Raw genomic sequence first — 21,839 nt, forward strand, 5'->3', positions numbered from 1 at the left:
ATTGACTATATAATGTCTTACATAAACATGAAAGCTACTGTTTCTGCGTTCTATGTGAACTCTGTATAATGAGAATATCACTGGAGCTGAATACCGATACCTAAAATACTGCTCCCTAGCCAGAGAGAATGACTTGAAGGTCATATTATTTTAGTCTTGTGGTTGCTAAGGAAATACTTTAACCAAAGTAGAGTTTAAAGCTGATTCACCACAATGGGCGAGGCCTCCTTCTGTGCATACCACAGTAATTCCATTAGCGGAAAATATGTAAATACTAAAACGATGAAGTTTTCATCAGTTGCTCAGATTGGCTTGTCAAAATAAGGTAGCTAGAAACCAGGAGAACCAAAAGATTTCCTAAAAATAGAAAAAATACATCCAAAAATATTACCCATAGAAATCGTTGTTAAGCAATCATCTGTAAATGTGTTTCTGGCCTCTGCTGTTGTTACATAAATTCAGTTTACTTTTAGATATTGCTGTGATATGACTAGGATGTGGAGTAATTTCTGGCTGACTGGGCAGATGAGATCAACAGTGAGATCCAGTGGCCAGAAAGTGGTTCTTGGAAAGCAAAGGGCATGAAAGAGCACAGAAGTCATGGTCATTCACAGCAACCAAAGAAGACCCCAGTTGTGATGATTACTTGTGTCACTGGACCTGGACCCTGAGGATGAGAGAGTGGAACTGCCCTAGTGTAATGCTTTTCCACTTTAAAAACTCTTCTGCACAGTTTTTGTTTTGGACAACTGATCAATCAGTAAGTCCAAAGGTCCACGGACAAATTTTGTATTGTAAAATTTAGAAGCATGCTGATTGCATAAACCTCACCAGAGAAATTCCATTCTGAAAAGGTGAGGTTATGAAGCCCAGTTTTCCAAAATTTACGTTACTGAAATCTATGATGTTCTGGAGGCAAATGTTCAGGCATGTTTGCGTGTAAATCTCAATGATCTGGCTTCTGGAACATTTCATTCATTTGATGATAATCTCTCAGGTTGCTGCTCTTCACCTGCGATCTGTAGTGATGGGCGAGAAATCTCATATACCTTAACAGAAACATGATACTGGGATTTGTCAGCATTGACTTCACTTGTGCCCATTAATGCTGTCTTGAAGAACTCATTTCATTTAATGAATAGAGTAGATTTCCACTCAAATGTCTATGATGTTGAAAATCATGAGAATGACCTATTTTGCCTACTTAATCCAGTGCATTATCTGGCTGCTGTAGAGTGTCAAGCCAAATTATGTATTGGAATCATCACTTTCAGTGGTAGACTGAGGGTGGGGATGTGAAGGGAAAAAGCATGAAATAAAATAATGAGTTGGCCATGCAATCTAGTGTTCCTGCTTCACCATTCATTAAGATTTGAAATGCCATTTTCCTGCAATAACCCCAGATACCTTGATTCTCTTAATATTGAAAGCTGGTAACATTTTGGATATTTTTCAGTAACTGAGCCTCCACTGCCCTCTAGAGGAGAGAATTGCAATAATTCACTGTTGTCTGTGTGAAGGAATATTACCTTGCCTCAGTGACACAGAACAGAGAGCAGCTCACCCTAATGTAAATTATTCGGTCTGAAATTATTGTATCATTGCTCCATCCTGTGGTGGTTCTTGTTGTCAGTGGTTCTTGCATTGTAAGTAGTGAATTTTTTGAGCACTTAAAAAGCTATTGTGACACTCCAGGAGGGGGGGAGGCATGTTTAACAGCTCGCCCCAGCATTCCAAGTGGCCAGCCCTATTTATTGTTCTTGTTTTAAAATGTGTTCGTGGAATTGTGGTGAGATGTTCAAGTTCATTTATTGTTACATTTTAGCTGGGGTTATACTGTTGTTTGCTTGTGTTTTTGTGAGTCACCCTGACTGTAACCAGGGTGTATAATAATGACCTCCTCTGCCTGTATGTGACTGAGTGGGTTCTGTCCCCTGGTCATAGTGCCTGATCTGTTTTGTTTTGTGCTTGTCGCAATGAAGACGTCAGTTGAGATTAACGAGCTTTTCTCATCTGTCATCATGGACTCAATGCTTGCCACAATATAATCCAATTTGCAAGCAAAATTATACTGTAGGTTCTATGGTTAAAGCTGAAGCATTAAATAATACAATCCATACCAAACTGGATCAGGTATCACACAGGATAGTTTGGTCTCTTTGCAAATTATTCATTTAATTTTGTCCAAGTTTTTCATATTAAGTTAGTCAGAAATGACAAGTAGATCAGTATAGTGATATTTTCACTTTCTGATGATAAGGCTATACAAAGTGAAGCTTCCCTAGAGTATGAGATGACACCATAACAAGTAAGACCCAATGGAGTTCTGCATTTGCTATTTCAATGAGGAATCCAGTTGATCTCTCTTCTCTTTCCTCTTACCCTTTATCTCTGAGTATTTATCCAATCCTCTTTTTATTCAGCTCTCTTTAGAAATTATAATGGAATCTCTGACTACCACCCTATTTGTGTAGTATTTAAGTTCTTATTTTTATATGTTGAAATAGGGACCAACTTCTATCAGCAAAGCCATGATTCAATCCATTAATTCAAGATTGCCTGTTCTCTTCTGTTCTGCAATAGATTCATGAGGATTGCTGGGGGAATTCCTCCGGGCAAATGTCAGTGGCTCTTCCCCCACAGATCTACTCTGGTATTGCCAATTCATCAGGGCCTTTTCACTTTCCTTCCGGCCAAGGCTTTTACAGCCCAGCCTGACAAAGAAAAAACTTGTCAATTCCTCCTCTTCTAGAACTGCTGGACATCATCCACCAAGTCCTTCTGCTGTATTGATAATTCGGGGGCCTTCCATCTGCCTTGCTGCACCAACTGAGAGAACCATCTGTAGAAGGTCCAATAAAGATGCTGGAAGTAATCTAACTATTAACCTGTAAATATTTTATGATCCCAACACTAATGGGGGAGAGGTTGGGGATGGTACCTCAGTTCTGCTTAATGTTGCGTTCAGTTGTGTTGAGTTAAGGATTGATGTTTCTTGCTGTGTAGGATTGAAAATCGGCACTGGCCTAACGTAGCTAGTAGATATTGATCTGCATTACCATCTACTGTACCTGAACAATCCTTTACGGAGCATGCATAGAAAAGGAGCTTCCACTGCAGCACAGCCATTCAGCAATCTGTTCTCCAACAGAATTGCCTACGTTGTGAAGATACATTCTCGGGAGAATGCTAAAGGCTGCATTGTGTAAGTACCAGCTGTCTTCTTTCACACTAAGAATAGTTCTGTTGCCTTCCAGCCGGCAAAAATTTCTGTAGACTGGTCTGAAACAGCAAAGACACAAATGGTTCTCAAGTGAATCTCTTTACTGACACCAGTCTGCACACTTCATAGAAAGTGAGCATCTCAGACCTTGCTTTCAAGTTTAAAGGCAAACATCACACCACACATTTACTTTCCTTGCACCCACTCTGAAAAAGACCAGAGTAGCAGTGATGAGGAGCAGGTGTCCCTTGTGTTTCCCAATTTATAACCAAGTTTTTGAGCTATCCAGCTCCACAGAAAAGCATTTGGGAAAAATAGTTGTCACAGTTATCAGAGGAATATCTACTGATTGCAGTAAAGTAATCAGAAGAAGAGAGAATATTTTCAAAATTATTCAAAAATATTTTAGATATGATTTGTATTTATAGATCTAATAAGTAGTTAACATTGGCTGTTCATTCTGTTCAAAAATAGTGAAAGAAAATTAGCAGTAACCAAACTTGAGAGATCCATAATGGATGTGTTCTTTCTTACAACATTGATGGCCTTACACATTTATTGAATTTGTCTTCTTTCTCTTCACCCATCATTGAATGTTCAGGCAAAGACTTAAAATAAAAATATAAGTAACAGGGGAAGAAATAAACTATTTACCTGTATTGTGTAATAAAATACTAAGGATTCAAGGACTTGTAAATTTTTTAAGATGGTTATGTTTTTGTTATGGTTCCTATTCTTGTAAGCAGTGAACAAATCCACCAGGGGGAAGCGCAACTTAACACGATGCCTTCAGCAACTGTTCTTTGTGGTAGAACACTATTTTTGTAGACCTTGTAATGGGGGCAAGGAAATGGTGGAGGAACTGAATGAGTATTTTGCGTAAGTTTTACTGTGGAAGATACTAGCAGTATGGTGGATGATCCAGGTGTCACAGGTCATGAAGTGTGTGAAGGTACCAGTACTAAGAAGAAGGTTCTTGGGGAAACTAAAGAGTCTGAAGGTAGATAAGTCATCTGGACCAGATGGTGTACACCCCAGGGTTCTGAAAAAGGTGGTTGAAGAGATTGCGGAGGCATTAATAATGATGTTTCAAGAATCATTAGATTCTGCAATGGTTCCAGAAGAATGGAAAATTGCAAATGTCACTTCACTCTTCAAGAAGATAGAGAGAAGGAGAAAGGAAATTATAGGCTGGTTAGACTGACCTCAGTGGTTGGGAAGATGCTGTAGTTGATTGTTAAGGATGTGGTTTTGGGATACTTGGAGGCACATGATAATAGGCTACAGTCAGCATTGTTTGTCCAAGGGAAAATCTTGCCTGACAAATCTATTAGAATTCTTTGAAGAAATAAAGAAGAAAGAATCGGTGGCTGATCGGCAGGAGGCAAAGAGTGGTGATAAAGAGAGCATTTTCTGGTTTGCTGCCCTGACTAGTGGTGTTCCAAAGGGCTCTGTGTTTGGACTGATGTATCTTGCATTATAGGTCAATAATTTGGGGATATCATTGAAACCTATTGAGTATTGAAAGGGTTAGATAGTGAGGAAGTGGAGAGAATGTTTCCTATGGTGGGGGTATCCAGAACTATAGGGTACAGCATCAGAATTGAGGGATGATCTTTTAAAACGGAGGTAGGGAGGAAGTTTTTTTAGCCAGAGAGTAGTAAACCCATGGAATGCTCTGCCACACATTGCAGTGAAAGCCAAATCCGAGGGTATATTTAAAGCGGAAGTTGATAGTTTCCTGATCAATCAGGGCATCAAGGGATATGGTGAGAAGGTAGGATTGAGTGAAATGGAATGGCTGAGCAGACTCAATGGGCTGACTGACCTAATTCTGCTCTTATGTCTTATGGTCTCATTGTCTTATGGTGACTGAATTCATGAATTTATTGCAAAGTTTGCAGACAAAAAGTGGACACTTTTCTAAATGGAGAGTAAATACAAAATCTGAGGTGCAAAGGGACTTGGGAATCCTCGTGCAGGATTCCCTAAAGGTTAATTTGCAGGTTGAGTCTGTAGTGAGGAAGGCAAATGCAATGTTAGCATTCATTTCAAGAGGACTAGAATACAAAGGCAAAGATGTAATGCTGAGACTTTATAAAGCACTGGTGAGGCCTTGGAGCATTGTGAACTGTTTTGGGCCCCTTATCTCAGAAAGGATATGCTGAAACTGGAGACAGTTCAAAGGAGGTTCATGAAACTGATTCCAGGATTACCATATGAAGAAATTTGATGGCTCTGGGCCTGGAAGATTAAGGGGTGACCTCATTGAAATCAATTGAATGATGAAAGGCCTTGATAGAGTGAATATGGAGAGGATGTTTCCTATGGGGGGAGTGTCTAAGCCCAGAGGACACAGCCTCAGAATAGAGGGGCGTCCTTTAGAACAGAGATGAGGAGGAATTTATTTAGCCAGAGAGTGGTGAATCTACGGAATTTGTTGCCACAGACAGCTGTGGAAACCAAGTAATTTTTGTACATTTAAGACAGCCGTTGACAGATTCTTGTTTGGTCTGTGCATGAAGGGATACAAGGAGAAGGCAGGAGGTTGGTGCTGAGAGGAAAAATGGATCAGCAAAGGTGAAATGGCAGAGCAGACTTGATGGGCCATCTGGCCTGATTCTGCTCCCTTATCTTATGGTCTTATTTATGAGACATGATTTCCCATGCACAAGGCTGTGCTGATTATCCCTAATGAATCTTTGTCTATCATGTTCTCAGTTTAAAGAACATAAGATATAAATATTGGTGCTTTTACTTAATTGGAAATACAATGTTGCAGCTTAGAATATTCTGGGCTTTTCATGTCCTGTATAATATGCTCAGCATAGTATTTCATTTTTGATGAGATTTGTGTGGCAAACTGCCACTGGTACTCAAATATGCCCAGTGAGGTATGGGGGGGTGGGGGGAAGGGGTTTGGAATCATATAGATTAGAAGAGAGAACTTTCTTTTTTAAAAGTGCAAACTGGTATAATTGAATCTGTGGATCCATTGTATCTGTTTCTGTGTAGCTGCACACCACGATTCGAATGCTTCACTGTTTCATGTAAAATATTAAAGGATAAATTAGCCTTATTTGTCACATGCACATCGGCATATACAGCAAAATGCGTAGTTTGTATCAATGATGAAGACAGTCCGAGGATGTGCTGTGATGCGACGGCAAGAGACGTGATGATTCTGCTGCCAATATAACATGCCCACACAAACCCATATGACTTTGGAATGTGGGAGGGAACTGGAACACCCAGAGGAAACCTACGCAGTCATGGGAGGACATATAGAAACTTCCAGACTGCAGTGGGAATTGGATCTTGATCGCTGGTGCTGTATTTGCCACCCTCTAGTTCTGCAAAAAAAAATACAAGGACTCAATTATTTCTTCTCTAGTTTGAGTTGCTCATTCAAATTTAAAACATACGGTCACAATGATTTTTCTTTTTCATACCATTTCCCTTTTCATAATTAACTCTACATTAGTTCTTGGGCATTTGCTGGTGGGTTTTTTTTGGGTTGTAGCATCTATGTCTCTAAAATCTATGAGGCAAAGCACCTATTTATCACTAACACCAGCAGGATATTTTAAGCCATGACCATGGCTCCAACTAGTTAGTAATAATACTGAAATCATTCTATAGAGCAGGGAAGAATACAAGCTACTTTTCCATCAGCCCCTAAACCCACCCTCCTGGTTCCACAGTCTGAGTCGTTGCCTGTGCCTGATGGCAGCCGGTAGGTAAAGGCACCTGAAAATGATATTTATAGTTTTGGCAGATCTGTGGAGCAATTGCTGACTACTTTCAGTCTTGTGCTTTAAACACAGAAAAGTGGACGCAGACAAATATCTGTCCCATTGACCTGACAAAGTGCTGCTTAAGCTGTCTGCAGAAGCCATCAATGATTCCAGTAACATTTTTCTGGGGGTGATATTTGTCAGCCTATGGAGAGGTTTAGAATGGGTGGAAATTTTTTGTTATTTGCCCATTGCCAGGCTGTGTGGCCAGCTGCCTCTGGAGAAGTTAAGATGTTTCTTTTTCCAAAACAAAACTTTAACCACCCAAGCTCCCCAGTGTCCTATTGTATAACCAATGATTGTAATTCCCTTTGTGACAGTGGGGGGTGTGTTTGGGATGGATGGTGATTGATGTGAATGTTCCATCTCCTGCTGTAGCTCCAGATGGCAATAAACCACAGAAGGGACTTCAGCCGTTTTTTCATTCTACTGACGCTTGTTGCCTGATGCTACTCAACATTATTTATCATGAAATTCCCACTAACATTTGTGCCAGCATCATCATCAATCACTATTGCTCCCGACAAAAGGAAGCTCGGGGGGGCAGTCTCTAATTATATGCAGTTAGCATGACTCCACAGATTATGCACCAAAGATGGCCTCAGATCAGGCAAATTTGAATGAAAGATTGGGACCCAAGAGCAAAATTCTATACAAATTAAACTGAGTTGTGAAATGTTACTTTGGTCACATCTATAATTGTAGAGAAGTGGACGCCTATTTCAAGTTGTATTTCAGACTTCTGTGGCCTTGAAGTAGGATTTCACTGACAGTTTAATGCCCGTGTCATGTGCGCAATTCCTTCCCCTTACTGGCTGCAGAATTATATTGTGCAAAGAGCCCTGGGGGATTGTGTGAAATTGAGCAGGATTTGCATATTTTGAGAATGTAAAGCCTTTTCCTCGCTCACCATCCTTTACTTACCTGCATCCTATTTAGAAATGCAGGGTTGGTCACAGGGGAAGATGTGTACATAGGAGAGGGGAAAGGGGCAGGGCAGAGTTTCCATCAAAGGGATCAGGAATTCATGTTAGGATCAGAGCTGAGGGTGAGGATATTTTGATCACAGGTTCTTGGCAGGAGTGGGGCGATGGGGAGTGATTGGCACGGTGATGACTGGGTACCTGGATGGTATGTAGGGAACCAAGCTCTACAGATTTGGACCTGCTTGGGTAAGTAGATCCCCTCTAAGTCATGCTGAAGCAGACCTCAGATTGGCTAGGTAGACTTGCTTCTTCTGCACGAGTTGCCCAAGTCATACAAGTGAATTTTGCAGAAGTGGCATCTAAATATGAGCTGCATTGTGTTGGATATGCACTCAATGGCCCCTTTGTTAGGTACTTATGTACACCTCATTAATGCAAGTACCTAATCAGCCAAGCTTGTGGCAGCAACTCAATCCATAAAAGCATCCAGACATGGTCAAGTGGTTCAGTTGTTATTCAGACCAAAGATCAGAATGGGGAAGACTTTGACCATGGAATGATTGCTGGCGAATAATGGAGTGGCTTGAACATCTGAGGATCGGCTGATCTCCAGGGATTCTCATGCGCAATAGTCTCTCAAGTTTACAGAGAATGGTACGAGGAACAACAAAAAGCATCCAGTGAGCAGCAGATCTCTGGATGAAAACTCCTTTTTAACAAGAAGGATCAGAGGAGAATGCCAGACTGATTCAAATTGACAGGAAGGTGTAACTCAAATAACCAACAGTGGTGTGCAGGAGACTACCGCTGAATGCACGACACCTTGAACCTCAAAGTGGATGTGCTACAGGAGCAGAAGATCACAAAAATAGTCCTAGAGGTTACTTTATTTGGTACAGGAGGTACCTAACAAAGAGGCCACTGAGTGTATATTGTCACATAGGCTCCAGTCACAGTTGGGAAGAGATGTATAAGAACACTCAGCTGACAAAAAGCTGGGAAAGGGAGACAAAGAAAAACCAACAGGAACATTTAATTCAGGAGTGTTGAGAATAAATGGATGAAACCTATAATTTTCTACCTGAGTAATAGTGGGAAGCTGGCTTCTGTTGGATTCAGGTTTAGTTGTCATTCCACCATACATGAGTACAGCCAAACAAGACAATGTTACACTGGGTCAAGGTGCAAAGCACAGAACCAACAGTCACACACAGCACAAAACACACATAGAACATGTAAGATAGCAAGATATCAGTAAAATACAGCCATGCAAAAAAAAATATAGTCCAGATCCTGAGTCCACGAACGCCACAGAATTCTGCAGTCGACCACAATACAGCTTGTCTTCTGCTGGAGGCAGCACCGATGCCAGCTTGGACACCGCGCCACCCCCCCCCCCGCCCCAGTGAAGCACACTAGCTTTGATGTCTCTCTCGTGGCAGCTGTCAACAGGCGAGTCTGCAGTCTTGCAAAAAGCTAGTCCAGATCCTGGGTCCATGAATGCCACAGAAATCTGCAGTAGACCACAGTACAGCTTGTCTTCTGCCGAGTGAATACTGGGGTGGAGGAGGAGGGGGCTGGATGCCATGCCACACTGCCCCCTGGTGGAGCACTCCAACCCTGCTGCCTTTGGAAGGAAATCGCATAACTTTTTATTCTGGTGTCATCTTTAAACTATCTGGTGACATCCTTCCCTTTCATTTTCATTTAGCTTTCTCTTTTAGTATTTTTTTCATTTTTATCTCAGTACTGGTAAATATTTTATTCAACTTTGGAAACAACTTGTGATACTGAAGATCTTATTTTACTGATCATTCAAGAGGGTTGGAACTTTTTTCATATGCTGATCCTTACAGCTAAATTGATCCTGCCATATTTAGGATAATTTTATGTAATATGTTGCCTTTAAAATAACATTAAAGTTGTAGCAACACACATCAAAGTTGCTGGTGAATGCAGCAGGCCAGGCAGCATCTCTAGGAGGAGGTACAGTCGGCGTTTCGGGCCGAGACCCTTATTAAAGTTGTAGCTTTGTTTGTAGGAGCTTTATAGTCAGTTTGGGGATCCATTTGAATATACATACTCATCTTTTTTGTATCTCCTGAATGTTGTTATCATCTGCAACCAAACAATGGAACACAGATACATTAAAAGCTTATTTATTCAGTACTTCATGTTACGTACCCTGTAACCGGGTTGCCAAACCAGCAGAAATGGATCACTCAGTTGGAGTCTGGATTACTAGAACTAAGAAAGTTTTATTAAAGAAACAAGCAACACAGTACTCTAATCAAAAGGATAATGAATGCAACAGTTCAGCAATGATAAACATACATGTACACAGAATTAAGATAACAGGATCAATCAAGCTCTATCGTTGTCTAGGGGTAAATGATCAGTTTCAAAGTAACACACAGTTCAGTTCAAGTTAGCTCAGTTCAGTTCGCAGTAATCGCTGCCGTAGCGATGGATGGTGGGGGGGAAGGAGAGAGAGAGCAAAAACAAATGAATATTCAAGGCTTCCAGACAGACCTTCGCAGTCAGCTTTCGGGCGAGTCCTTTGTGATGTCACCTGAGGTCACCGACCGTGATCCCTCCGTGTCCAGATACGATCGTTTCCCTGCGCTGAACCTGGCACCCAGGCAAGGGTGGACACACACTAGGTTCCCACCGATCGTGCCTTTCCACCCTGTGCGTTTATGGCCCGGTACTTCCCACCGACTTGTGAGAGACGCACCGCTTCCAGGGTCTTGTTACCTCGGGTGTCGTGTGTGTGCTGCCTTAGCGAACCTGTCCCTTTTTATCCCCCTGCTGGGGTATCGCCTGTCCATCACTTCAAACAGTTCAGGGTTCAAAGGGGGAGCCGCTCTTGACAGCTCTCCTTCCGTTACTCTCTCCCATCCCTTCATTAACATCTCCAAATGCTGCTGCATTGTTTTCCTTATCTCTCTCTCTCCTGAAGACAGGTGGCAGACCAACTGCTGATTCCACTGGTGCCAGCACAGGACAGCTATATCTTAATCTATGTGTATTCTTGTCACACTTCCCCCCTTTAAGGATTTTTACCGGGGGGTAAAAATTACAAACATGAATACATTATTTGATACACACACAAATATACATCTTTATCAGCTATTTGGCCAATACAGCGAGTTTGAAGTTGTCAACACCCGACAGACAGTCAGCCATCACATTTTCTGTTCCTTTTATATGTGTTATTAATAATCCCTTAGACCAGGCTCCAACTTAGCAAACTTCATAGTGGCCAAGAACACTGATGAATTGCGATCAATGTAACCTCTCATTTGGTTTTGTCCCGGACCACAATAACAAGGGTCGTCCCATTCCGACTTAGTTTTCTCTCGCAAGGGCTTAGTAGGAGGGGGAGGGGTAGTGACTGCAGAGTTATTGCAAAACTTCCTACAGTACCCCACCATCTCCAAGAGCCTTCTGAGGGCCCTCTTGTCTGTCGGGGATGGGAGGTCAGCGATAGCCTGCACTGTAGCTTGCATCGCTGCCAGCTGCCCCTGTGTCACCACAATTCCCAGGTAAGTGACTTTCGTGTGGCCGAACTCATTTTTTTCAAAGTTCACTATCAAACTGGCTTCAGACAGCCGTATTAAATTGCCAATACACACCTCTGTGTTCGTCAGCCCTTTCGTCACTGAATTACTCATTCTATATGGCTGTTGTTTACTAGGCTAACCTAGTGTAACAGCCACCACCCAACGTCCCAGTTCTTTGCATCGCCTCGGGACAATCAAACACACGGGTGCGAGTCGTTTAATTACTTCTCCTAAAGAGTCGCTTTGTTTGGGGATTAAAGGAGAGACCTTATCAGCAGACCTGGCCAAAACAATAGCCTTCTCCCATCTGGTCGATACCATACTCATCTTTTCAAAATGATTTTTTTCTTTTATCGGGGAGACCCTAGCTTCATTGATTTCCGCGCTAACACCGACTAGGTTTGTTAGCATATCAAAAGCCTGTGACCGTCTCAGTTCGCATTGGTCATAATCAATAACATCCTTCCCCCTGGGCAGCCGGTAAACCTCTTTCATGATTCCACCAACTGTTTCCTCCAGCACTGCAAAATGTCCACCTTGGTGTACCTTGGTGGCCGGGTTAAAAATCTCATCCCCATAACTCTTTTGCACCACCCCCCATTCCTCATATGCGGGCACGGCACTTGGTCTCCCTTGCTTCCTTAGCACTTCCTCCTCCACACAATAGCCTACTAGTTCCCTTGTTAAGTCTGTGTCAGAGAGAGCTGTCTCTGCCAAAACCATCAGCCCCTCCTCTCGCTCCTGTGCCTGCACAAATTTTTTCCTGGCTACTGCTACATCTGTCCCAGCTCCCTCACTACCTCTTGTCTCACTACACTCCTTCTTTTCACTTTCTACCGCCTTCTTGTACAAGGCTGGCAGAAACGTCTCAGCTAAATTTACTACCGCAGTCCCGTGATGAACCTGTGAGTCCATGGGCGGGGCCTCAATGCTGGCAGGCTGACCTGTCAATCTCACTGCTTCGAACATGATTCCCCCGGCGAGGTCATTACCGAGCAAGACTTCCACGCCTTTCATCGGTAATTCGGACCTCACCCCGATCGTGACTAGTCAAGAGACCAGGGTGCTTTGTAAGTGTACCTGGTGCAAAGGGACTGTCTCTGTCCCTTCTCCAATACCTTTGACCTTGACCTCCCCAGTCTGGGTCTCTGAGCTAAATTCTAATACACTCTACAGTATTAGTGACTGACACGCTCCCGTGTCTCTTCAGATCCGCACTGGAACTGGTTTTAACCCCTCCTTCACTGACAGCAATCCGGCCGAGATAAACTTCTCGCTCCCTTCCTTAACTTTGGCAGACCTGTCCTGTCCTAGCGGTTCGTTTACCAGCTCGATACAGCCAGTCAAAATCACCATTTTTCCTTCTCCCGTCTCCTTCTTTGGGGCAAAGCACCTGGACGCAAAGTGTCCGACTTTCTCGCAATTATAACAGACGACCCCAGGAGACTTCCTACCAGACTGCTCCCGGTCTACCTTATCCTTCTCACTAGTCCCCGACTTACTTTCTGACTTTTCTGGCGGACTCTCCCCGCCGTCCTGACTACCCTTCTGGTAGCCTTTACTCGGGGCAAACTTCATTTTATGCGTCAACGCATACTCATCCGCTAACTTAGCAGTTGCGGCTAACGTGGCTGCCTCTTTCTCATCTAGGTAGGGTCTCATACCCTCAGGGACACAACCTTTAAACTGCTCAATCAGGATCAGCTGTAGCAGTCTGTCATAATCTCCCTCTACCCCCTTTGAGGCGCACCAACGCTCACAATATGTCTGCATCTCACGGGCAAACTCTAAATACGTGCGGTCCCACTGCTTCCTCGCATTCCAGAACCTCTGCCGGTATGCCTCCAGGACCAACTCATAAATCCTGAGGATGGCCTCTTTCACCACCTCATACCTCTGGGCATCTTCCGCGGACAAAGCTGAGTAAGCTTCTTGGGCTTTCCCTTTCAGTACACTCTGAAGCAAAACAACCCACTTATCCCTCGGCCAGTCCTGACTTATAGCCACTTTTTCGAAATGGAGAAAGTAACGATCCACGTTGGTGTTGTCAAATGGGGGAACCAGCCTAACCTCCTGGGTCACCCGGAACCTTCCACCTTGGTTCGGCACGGGCCCCTGCTCTGCCCTTATCTTTAACTTCTCCAGCTCGAATTCCCTTTCCCTCTGTTTCTCCTCTCGCTCCAGCTGTCTCTCTCTCTCTCCTGCCTTTCTAACTGTTTCTCTTTCTCCCACCTTTCTAACTCTCTCTCTTTCTCCTGCCTTTCTAACTCTCTCTCTTTCTCCCGCCTTTCTAACTCTCTCTCTTTCTCCCGCCTTTCTAACTGCTTCTCTTCGTGTTCTAACTGCTGTACCCGGAACTCGTGCTCGAGTCTCAGTTTTTCAAGCTGCACCTGTACCGCGTCTCCAGCAGGTTTTTCAATAGACACCACCTCCAGCTCGCCTTGGGGAAACACACCTTTAGATACATAGTGCTCTACGATAGCTCCGTGTATCTCCTCTCTCCTCATTGTCGACTTCCCCTTAGCAAGATTCAACCGTTTGGCCACAGCTACCATTTCTGATTTCCTGGCATCCTCTAATGCCTCCAAGGTCGGCGCCTTTATAATTTCCTCAGTCTCCATTTCTGCTGTTTGTCTTTTCTTTCTTTCGGGAATTTTGACCCAATCAATTTACTCCGTCCCAAATTTAGCGTTCAAAATCGTGGACGAGAACCCCACTTATCTTACGTACCCCATAACTGGATTGCCAAACCAGCAGAAATGGATCACTCAGTTGGAGTCTGGATTACTAGAACTAAGAAAGTTTTATTAAAGAAACAAGCAACGCAGTACTCTAATCAAAAGGATAATGAATGCAACAGTTCAGCAATGATAAACATACATGTACACAGAATTAAGATAACAGGATCAATCAAGCTCTATCGTTGTCTAGGGGTAAATGACCAGTTTCAAAGTAACGCACAGTTCAGTTCAAGTTAGTTCAGTTCAGTTCGCAGTAATCGCTGCCGTGGCGATGGATGGTGGGGGGAAGGAGAGAGAGAGCAAAAACGAATGAATATTCAAGGCTTCCAGACAGACCATCGCAGTCAGCTTTCGGGCGAGTCCTTTGTGATGTCACCTGAGGTCACCGACCGTGACCCCTCCGTGTCCAGATACGATCGTTTCCCTGCGGTGAACCTGGCACCCAGGCAAGGGTGGACACACACTAGGTTCCCGCCGATCGTGCCTTTCCACCCTATGCGTTTATGGCCTGGTACTTCCCACCGACTTGTGAGAGACGCACCGCTTCCAGGGTCTTGTTACCTCGGGTGTCGTGTGTGTCCTGCCTTAGCGAACCTGTCCCTTTTTATCCCCCTGCTGGGGTATCGCCTTTCCATCACTTCAAACAGTTCAGGGTTCAAAGGGGGAGCCGCTCTTGACAGCTCCCTCCTTCTGTTACTCTCTCTCCTGAAGACAGGTGGCAGACCAACTGCTGATTCCACTGGTGCCAGCCCAGGACAGCTATATCTTAATCTATGTGTATTCTTGTCACATTCACGAAACATAAACCCCAGAAGGACTGACACCTAGGAGTGTTGCTATTAGCACAGTACTGAAGGAGCATCCAGACCATGGATTTGATTAACTAGTATTTGTCAAGTCTGATGTGAAGAAAGTTGACAAATGACACTAGCAGTCAGCTTATGTAGGGATGTGAGGTGATGAGCTGCATTCCTGAGACGCAACTTCTCTTTAGACAGTGATTCACCTGGTGTGTGTTAGAAGCAATTTTATTGTTTTGTCTGTTGGAATTTCCCTTGCACTGTTGCTCTCCATGAATGCAGCAAAATTGACTTTTGTCTCTTATCCAGTCTTCTGTAAAGATGTACACTGATTTGCAATTATTGTTGGTGGCTTTGCAGCACCTTTAAACCAATGAAGTATAACTTTCTCCAGGGCAGGGGTCCCCAACCTGTGGTCCATTTGCTTAATGACATTGGTCCACGATATAAAAAACGTTGGGAACCCCTGCTCTGGAGGAAGAATAGCATTCTGAAATTTGTTAACAAAATGTAATATTTTTCAGGTTCTATCGTCCTGTAATTGCCACTATAAAGGATACATTGAAGATTGCATCGTTGCTCGCTGTCCATGATGTTTGGGAATGCGAGGTTCACTTATGCAGGATTGTAAGCAAGCGTCTTTAAAAGAAAGAGTCAAACATGATACCAACTTTCCTCCAACTCGGACAATGCTGGTTGTAATGGAGACAGGACGAGTGACAAATTCACTCTCTGGGACAGATTGGTTGACCAATATACTTCTACGAAAGGCTGCATGCTTTTATTTTAACATGATTTCAACATTTAGCTGCTGGTGTCAGGTTTCCCTGAGGAAATCCAACAAGGGAAAGGCTTGAAGCTCTTTTTGGCATTGACCAAGAGAAACAAGTGTATTTCTTTGAATTCACAGACACTCAATCCCATAAGCATCCTCTCCATCTTCACATTCTGAACCAAGACTCACTCAGTACATTCAATCATATCCTTACTGCATGTCAGTCCCTTTGCTGTCATCTGATTTGTTCTCCCTTCTTGTTATAAATACCTTAACAATACCATACTATATGCCCCTTGCATTATAATTTCTCCTTCCTGTCATCAATCTATCTGCAAAGGCCATCACCTTTTCCATTTGACTGGCGTTACAGAAGTGTAGGCTACAAAGGTTGTAGGCAAAAGGGACTGCACCATACACTTGAGTTAAATTTCCACAGCACTGGGGAAATGTTCCTTTTAAGCTGAAATAATTATTTGGATTTAGAAAGACAGACGATACTGGGTTCACAATTGTAGCATTTGAATCTGTATTTTTAGGATCTAAGCTACAATGGCTAATGTTTCTTTCTTGGGCTTTTTCTACAATACTGAAATTGGAAACAGTTGTATTGAAGTTCATTTGTTCACATCAAATATATCTGGTGGTTTCATGAATTGTACAAATCACAAAGGTTCATTTGTATTTGGTTATATTATTTGAAGCTCAGCCAAAAGCTGTGATATTCTGTCCCAAGCCACATAAAGGAGATACACAAATAGGAGAAGATAATTTTTCTTTTGTTTCTCTTTTCGTGATTTGCTCTTGTTAGTTTTGCTATTTTATAGATGCCTTGCTGACAGTTGGCTGGAATTAGTTTTGGTCCATTATGTCAGAAGGAGTTAAAAAAAAACTGAACTGCTGAAAGCTGAAGGAAATAGTCAATGCTGCGACAGAGGCAATTGCTTTTTCATGGTAGAGGTCAACCTTAGAATGTGCGATTTGTGAGTTCCAGTCCTTATCACTCAGTTCTAGCTGTTTGACTGGCAGAAGGAGCGGAATATAAAAATGTCATTGCTACTTCCAATGCAAACTCCATATCTGTGGAAGTTTATAAGTTCATCACTTTATCATGGTGACTTGAATACTTTTAATATTGAGGTCAGTAGGAACAATAAACTTCTTTAGTTCTGCATGGAAAAAATTGATGACCTGATCACAGCCAGAAATGTCCACTGTTTACTCTTTTCCATAGATACTGCCTGGCCTGCTGAGTTCCTCCAGCATTTTGTGTGTGTTACTAGATATAATGGGATTCTTTTAAAAAAAACAATAAGACATGGCAATGTAATTAAGTAATATGTAAGTCTTTAGCTATAAATAAAGGGCAAAACTGGTGCTGCGTGAGAAATTTAAGTTATAGCAAGGGGACAAACCCAATGTGTCCAATGGAGAAAGTAATGAAACTTAAGGTTGTGTTTAGTGTGGAATGGTTTCTGGGACAAATGCGGATGAGTTGTGAATATTTAATAAAGATTTGTGAATTGTGCCTTTAGATAAATAAATTGCAAATATTACTTCATTAATTTAAATGATGCAGGAAATCATATATTGCATAACTAACGTCAATAATGGAAAGCAAGACACATCGAAGTCCTGACGAAGGGTCTTGGCCTGAAACGTCGACTGTACCTCTTCCTAGAGATGCTGCCTGGCCTGCTGCATTCACCAGCAACTTTAATGTGTGTTGCTTGAATTTCCAGCATCTGCAGCATTCCTGTTGTTTGCGTCATTAATGGAAAGGTTGCTGGAACCAGTCTTGGTGTAGGAGTGCCAAAGCACCTAGGATATCAGATGATGAGGGTAAAGCAGCATCGATTTAAGAAGGAAGGGATATGTCTGGTGAGAAAGCTAAAATTGCACATTACTGAGAAAACTAAAGAAATATGGCCTGTCCCCTAAAATCCTCACTAATTTTTATAGATGCATCGTAGAAAGCATTCTTCTAGAGTGCGTCACAACCTAGTATGGAAGTTGTCCTGTCCAAGACCGAAAGAAGCTGCAAAGCACAGGAAATTGGGTCACTGTCAGGCGAGGGAAGAGTAAAGGGCAGACAGAACAGGGTTCTCCTGTGGCCATTCCCCTCAACAACAAGTATACCGCATTGGATACTGTTGGAGGGGATGACTTACCTGGGACAAGCTGCAGTAGCCGGATCTCTGGCATTGAGTCTGGCTCTGCAGTGCAGAAGGGAGGGTGGAAAAAGAGGAGAGCGGTAGCGATAGGGGACTCGATAGTTAGAGGTGCAGATAGGAGGTTCTGTGGTCATGACAGAGAATCCAGGATGGTTTGTTGCCTCCCAGGTGCCAGGGTCAAGGATGTCTCTGATCGATTGCATGACACTCTGAAGTGGGAGGGTGATCAGCCAGATGTCGTGGTGCACATTGGTACCAATGACATAGCAAGGAAGAGTGAGGAGGTCCTGGACAGTGAGTATAGAGAGCTTAGTAGGAAGTTGAAAAGCAGGACCTCGAGGGTGGTAATCTCAGGATTGCTACCTGCGCTACATGCCAGTGAGGGTAGGAGTAGGATGCTTTGGAGGATGAACAAGTGGCTGAGGAACTGGTGTAGGGGGCAGGGTTTCAGATTTCAGGATCATTGGGACTTCTTCTGGGGCAGGTGGGACCTGTACAAGAGAGATGGGTTACACTTGAACTACAAGGGGACCAATATCCTTTCAGGGAGGTTTGTTAGTGCTATTGGGGAGGCTTTAAACTAGATTTGCAGGGGGATGGGAACCAGAGTGCCAGAGCTGAAAGTGTGGCTGGGGTGAAAATAAATGACGTTAAAAGTTCAAGCAAAGCTGCAAATAGAAAGGTTGTGAGTGGTGGTAAAATCTTCTGAGGTGTATATATTTCAATGCTAGGAGTATTGCGGGGAAGGCAGACAAGTTGAGGGTGTGGATTGACATGTGGAATTATGATGTTGTAGCAATTAGTGAAACCTGGCCACAGGAGGGGCAGGACTGGCAGCTTAATATTCCAGGGTTCCGATGTTTCAGATGTGATAGAGGCAGAGGAATGAAAGGTGGGGGGGTAACATTGCTTGTCAGGGAAAATATTACAGCAGTGCTCAGGCAGGACAGATTAGAGGGCTTGTCTACTGAGTCCTTATGGGTGGAGCTGAGAAACAGGAAAGGTATGGCCACATTAGTCATAGTCATAGTCATACTTTATTGATCCCGGGGGAAATTGGTTTTTGTTACAGTTGCACCATAAATAATAAATAGTAATAGAACCAGAGATAGTTAAAAAGTAATATGTAAATTATGAAATAAGTCCAGGACCAGCCTATTGGCTCAGGGTGTCTGACCCTCCAAGGGAGGAGTTGTAAAGTTTGATGGCCACAGGCAGGAATGACTTCCTATGATGCTCCATGCTGCATCTCGGTGGAATGAGTCTCTGGCTGAATGTACTCCTGTGCCCAACCAGTACATTATGTAGTGGATGGGAGACATTGACCAAGATGGCATGCAACTTGGACAGCATCCTCTTTTCAGACGCCACTGTGAGAGAGTCCAGTTCCATCCCCACAACATCACTGGCCTTACGAATGAGTTTGTTGATTCTTTTGGTGTCTGCTACCCTCAGCCTGCTGCCCCAGCACACAACAGCAAACGTGATAGCACTGGCCACCACAGACTCGTAGAACATCCTCAGCATCGTCCAGCAGATGTTAAAGGACCTCATCCTCCTCAGGAAATAGAGATGGCTCTGACCCTTCTTGTAGACAGCCTCAGTGTTCTTTGACCAGTCAAGTTTATTGTCAATTCGTATCCCTAGGTATTTGTAATCCTCCACCATGTCCACACTGACCCCCTGGATGGAAACAGGGGTCACCGGTACCTTAGCTCTCCTCAGGTCTACCACCAGCTCCTTAGTCTTCTTCACATTAAGCTGCAGATAATTCTGCTCACACCATGTGACAAAGTTTCCTACCGTAGCCCTGTACTCAGCCTCATCTCCCTTGCTGATGCATCCAACTATGGCAGAGTCATCAGAAAACTTCTGAAGATGACAAGACTCTGTGCAGTAGTTGAAGTCCGAGGTGTAAATGGTGAAGAGAAAGGGAGACAAGACAGTCCCCTGTGGAGCCCCAGTGCTGCTGATCACTCTGTCGGACACACAGTGTTGCAAGCACGCGTACTGTGGTCTGCCAGTCAGGTAATCAAGAATCCATGATACCAGGGAAGCATCCACCTGCATCGCTGTCAGCTTCTCCCCCAGCAGAGCAGGGCAGATGGTGTTGAACGCACTGGAGAAGTCAAAAAACATGACCCTCACAGTGCTCGCTGGCTTGTCCAGGTGGGCGTAGACACAGTTCAGCAGGTAGACGATGGCATCCTCAACTAGTCGGGGCTGGTAGGCAAACTGAAGGGGATCTAAGTGTGGCCTGACCATAGGCCGGAGCAGCTCCAGAATAAGTCTCTCCAGGGTCTTCATGATGTGGGAGGTCAATGCCACCGGTCTGTGGTCATTGAGGCCGCTGGGGTGTGGTGTCTTCGGCACAGGGACGAGGCAGGACATCTTCCACAGTACAGAAACCCTCCAAAGCCTCAGGCTCAGGTTGAATACATGGCGAAGTACTCCACATAGCTGAGGGGCACAGGCTTTGAGCACCCTGGGACTGACACCATCCGGTCCTGCAGCCTTGCTTGGGTTGAGACGTTTCAGCTGTCTTCTCACCTGTTCAGCTGTGGTTACGTGTGGGGAAGGGGTATAGTCATGAGAGCAGGGTGGGGTTGTATTATAGACCACCCAATTGTCAGTGAGAATTAGAGGAGCAAATCTGCAGAGAGATAGCAGGCAACTGCAGGAAACATAAAGTAGTGGTGGTAGGGGATTTTAATTTTCCATATATTGATTGGGACTCCCATACTGTTAGGGGTCTAGATGGTTTAGAGTTTGTAAAATGTGTTCAGGAAAGTTTTCTAAATCAATATATAGAGGGACCAACTAGAGGGGATGCAATATTGGATCTCCTGTTAGGAAGCGAGTTAGGACAAGTGACGGAAGTGTGTGTAGAGGAGCACTTTGGTTCCAGTGATCATAACACCATTAGTTTCAACTTGAACGGGGATAAGGATAGATCTGGTCCTAGGGTTGAGGTTCTGAACTGGAAGAAGGTCAAATTTGAAGAAGTGAGAAAGGATCTAAAAAGCGTGGATTGGGACAGGTTGTTCTCTGGCAAGGATGTGATCGGTAAGTGGGAAGCCTTCAAAGGAGAAATTTTGAGAGTTCAGAGCTTGAATGTTCCTGTCACATGAGGTTGCCTTGGCAGTCAAAGTGAAGGATAATCCAAAGAGCTTTTACAGGTATATTAAGAGTAAAAGGATTATAAGGGATAAAATTGGTCCTCTTGAAGATCAGAGTGGTCGGCTATGTGTGGAACCAAAAGAAATGGGGGAGATCTTAAACGGGTTTTTTGTGTCTGTATTTACTAAGGAAACAGGCATGAAGTCTATGGAATTAAGGGAAACAAGTAGTGAGATCATGGAAACTGTACAGATTGAAAAGGAGGAGGTGCTTGCGATCTTGAGGCAAATTAAAGTGGATAAATCCCCAGGACCTGACAGGGTATTCCCTCGGACCTTGAAGGAGGCTAGTGTTGAAATTGCAGGGGCCCTGGCAGATATATTTAAAATGTCAGTGTCTACGGGTGAGGTGCTGGAGGATTGGAGAGTGGCTCATGTTGTTCCGTTGTTTAAAAAAGGATCAAAAAGTAATCCGGGAAATTATAGGCCGGTAAGTTTGACGTTGGTAGTGGGTAAGTTATTGGAGGGAGTACTAAGAGACAGAATCTACAAGCATTTGGATAGACAGGGACTTATTAGGGAAAGTCAACATGGCTTTGTGCGTGGTAGGTCATGTTTGACCAAACTATTGGAGTTTTTCGAGGAGGTTACCAGGAAAGTGGATGAAGGGAAGGCAATGAATGTTGTCTACATGGACTTCAGTAAGGCCTTTGACAAG

The 21,839-nt window shown here is 43.6% G+C and overlaps 1 long non-coding RNA gene across 2 annotated transcripts in view; it reads left to right on the forward strand.

Moving 5' to 3' along the window:
- Positions 1-17,352, forward strand: part of LOC140196347 (uncharacterized) — a 94,273-nt gene extending 76,921 nt beyond the window's left edge. Inside the window, exons 1-3 of one of the 2 annotated variants that reach the window (XR_011885686.1) lie at positions 1,549-1,646; positions 3,007-3,205; positions 15,578-17,352. This is a non-coding gene — a long non-coding RNA (uncharacterized lncRNA). Of the gene's footprint in view, positions 1-1,548; positions 1,647-3,006; positions 3,206-15,577 lie in introns of those variants that run through there. The other variant, XR_011885685.1, reaches the window with a different exon arrangement.
- The last annotated feature ends 4,487 nt before the right edge of the window (positions 17,353-21,839 follow it).

The sequence above is a fragment of the Mobula birostris genome, chromosome 4 (assembly GCF_030028105.1).
Source record: "Mobula birostris isolate sMobBir1 chromosome 4, sMobBir1.hap1, whole genome shotgun sequence".
Taxonomy (NCBI): domain Eukaryota; kingdom Metazoa; phylum Chordata; class Chondrichthyes; order Myliobatiformes; family Myliobatidae; genus Mobula; species Mobula birostris.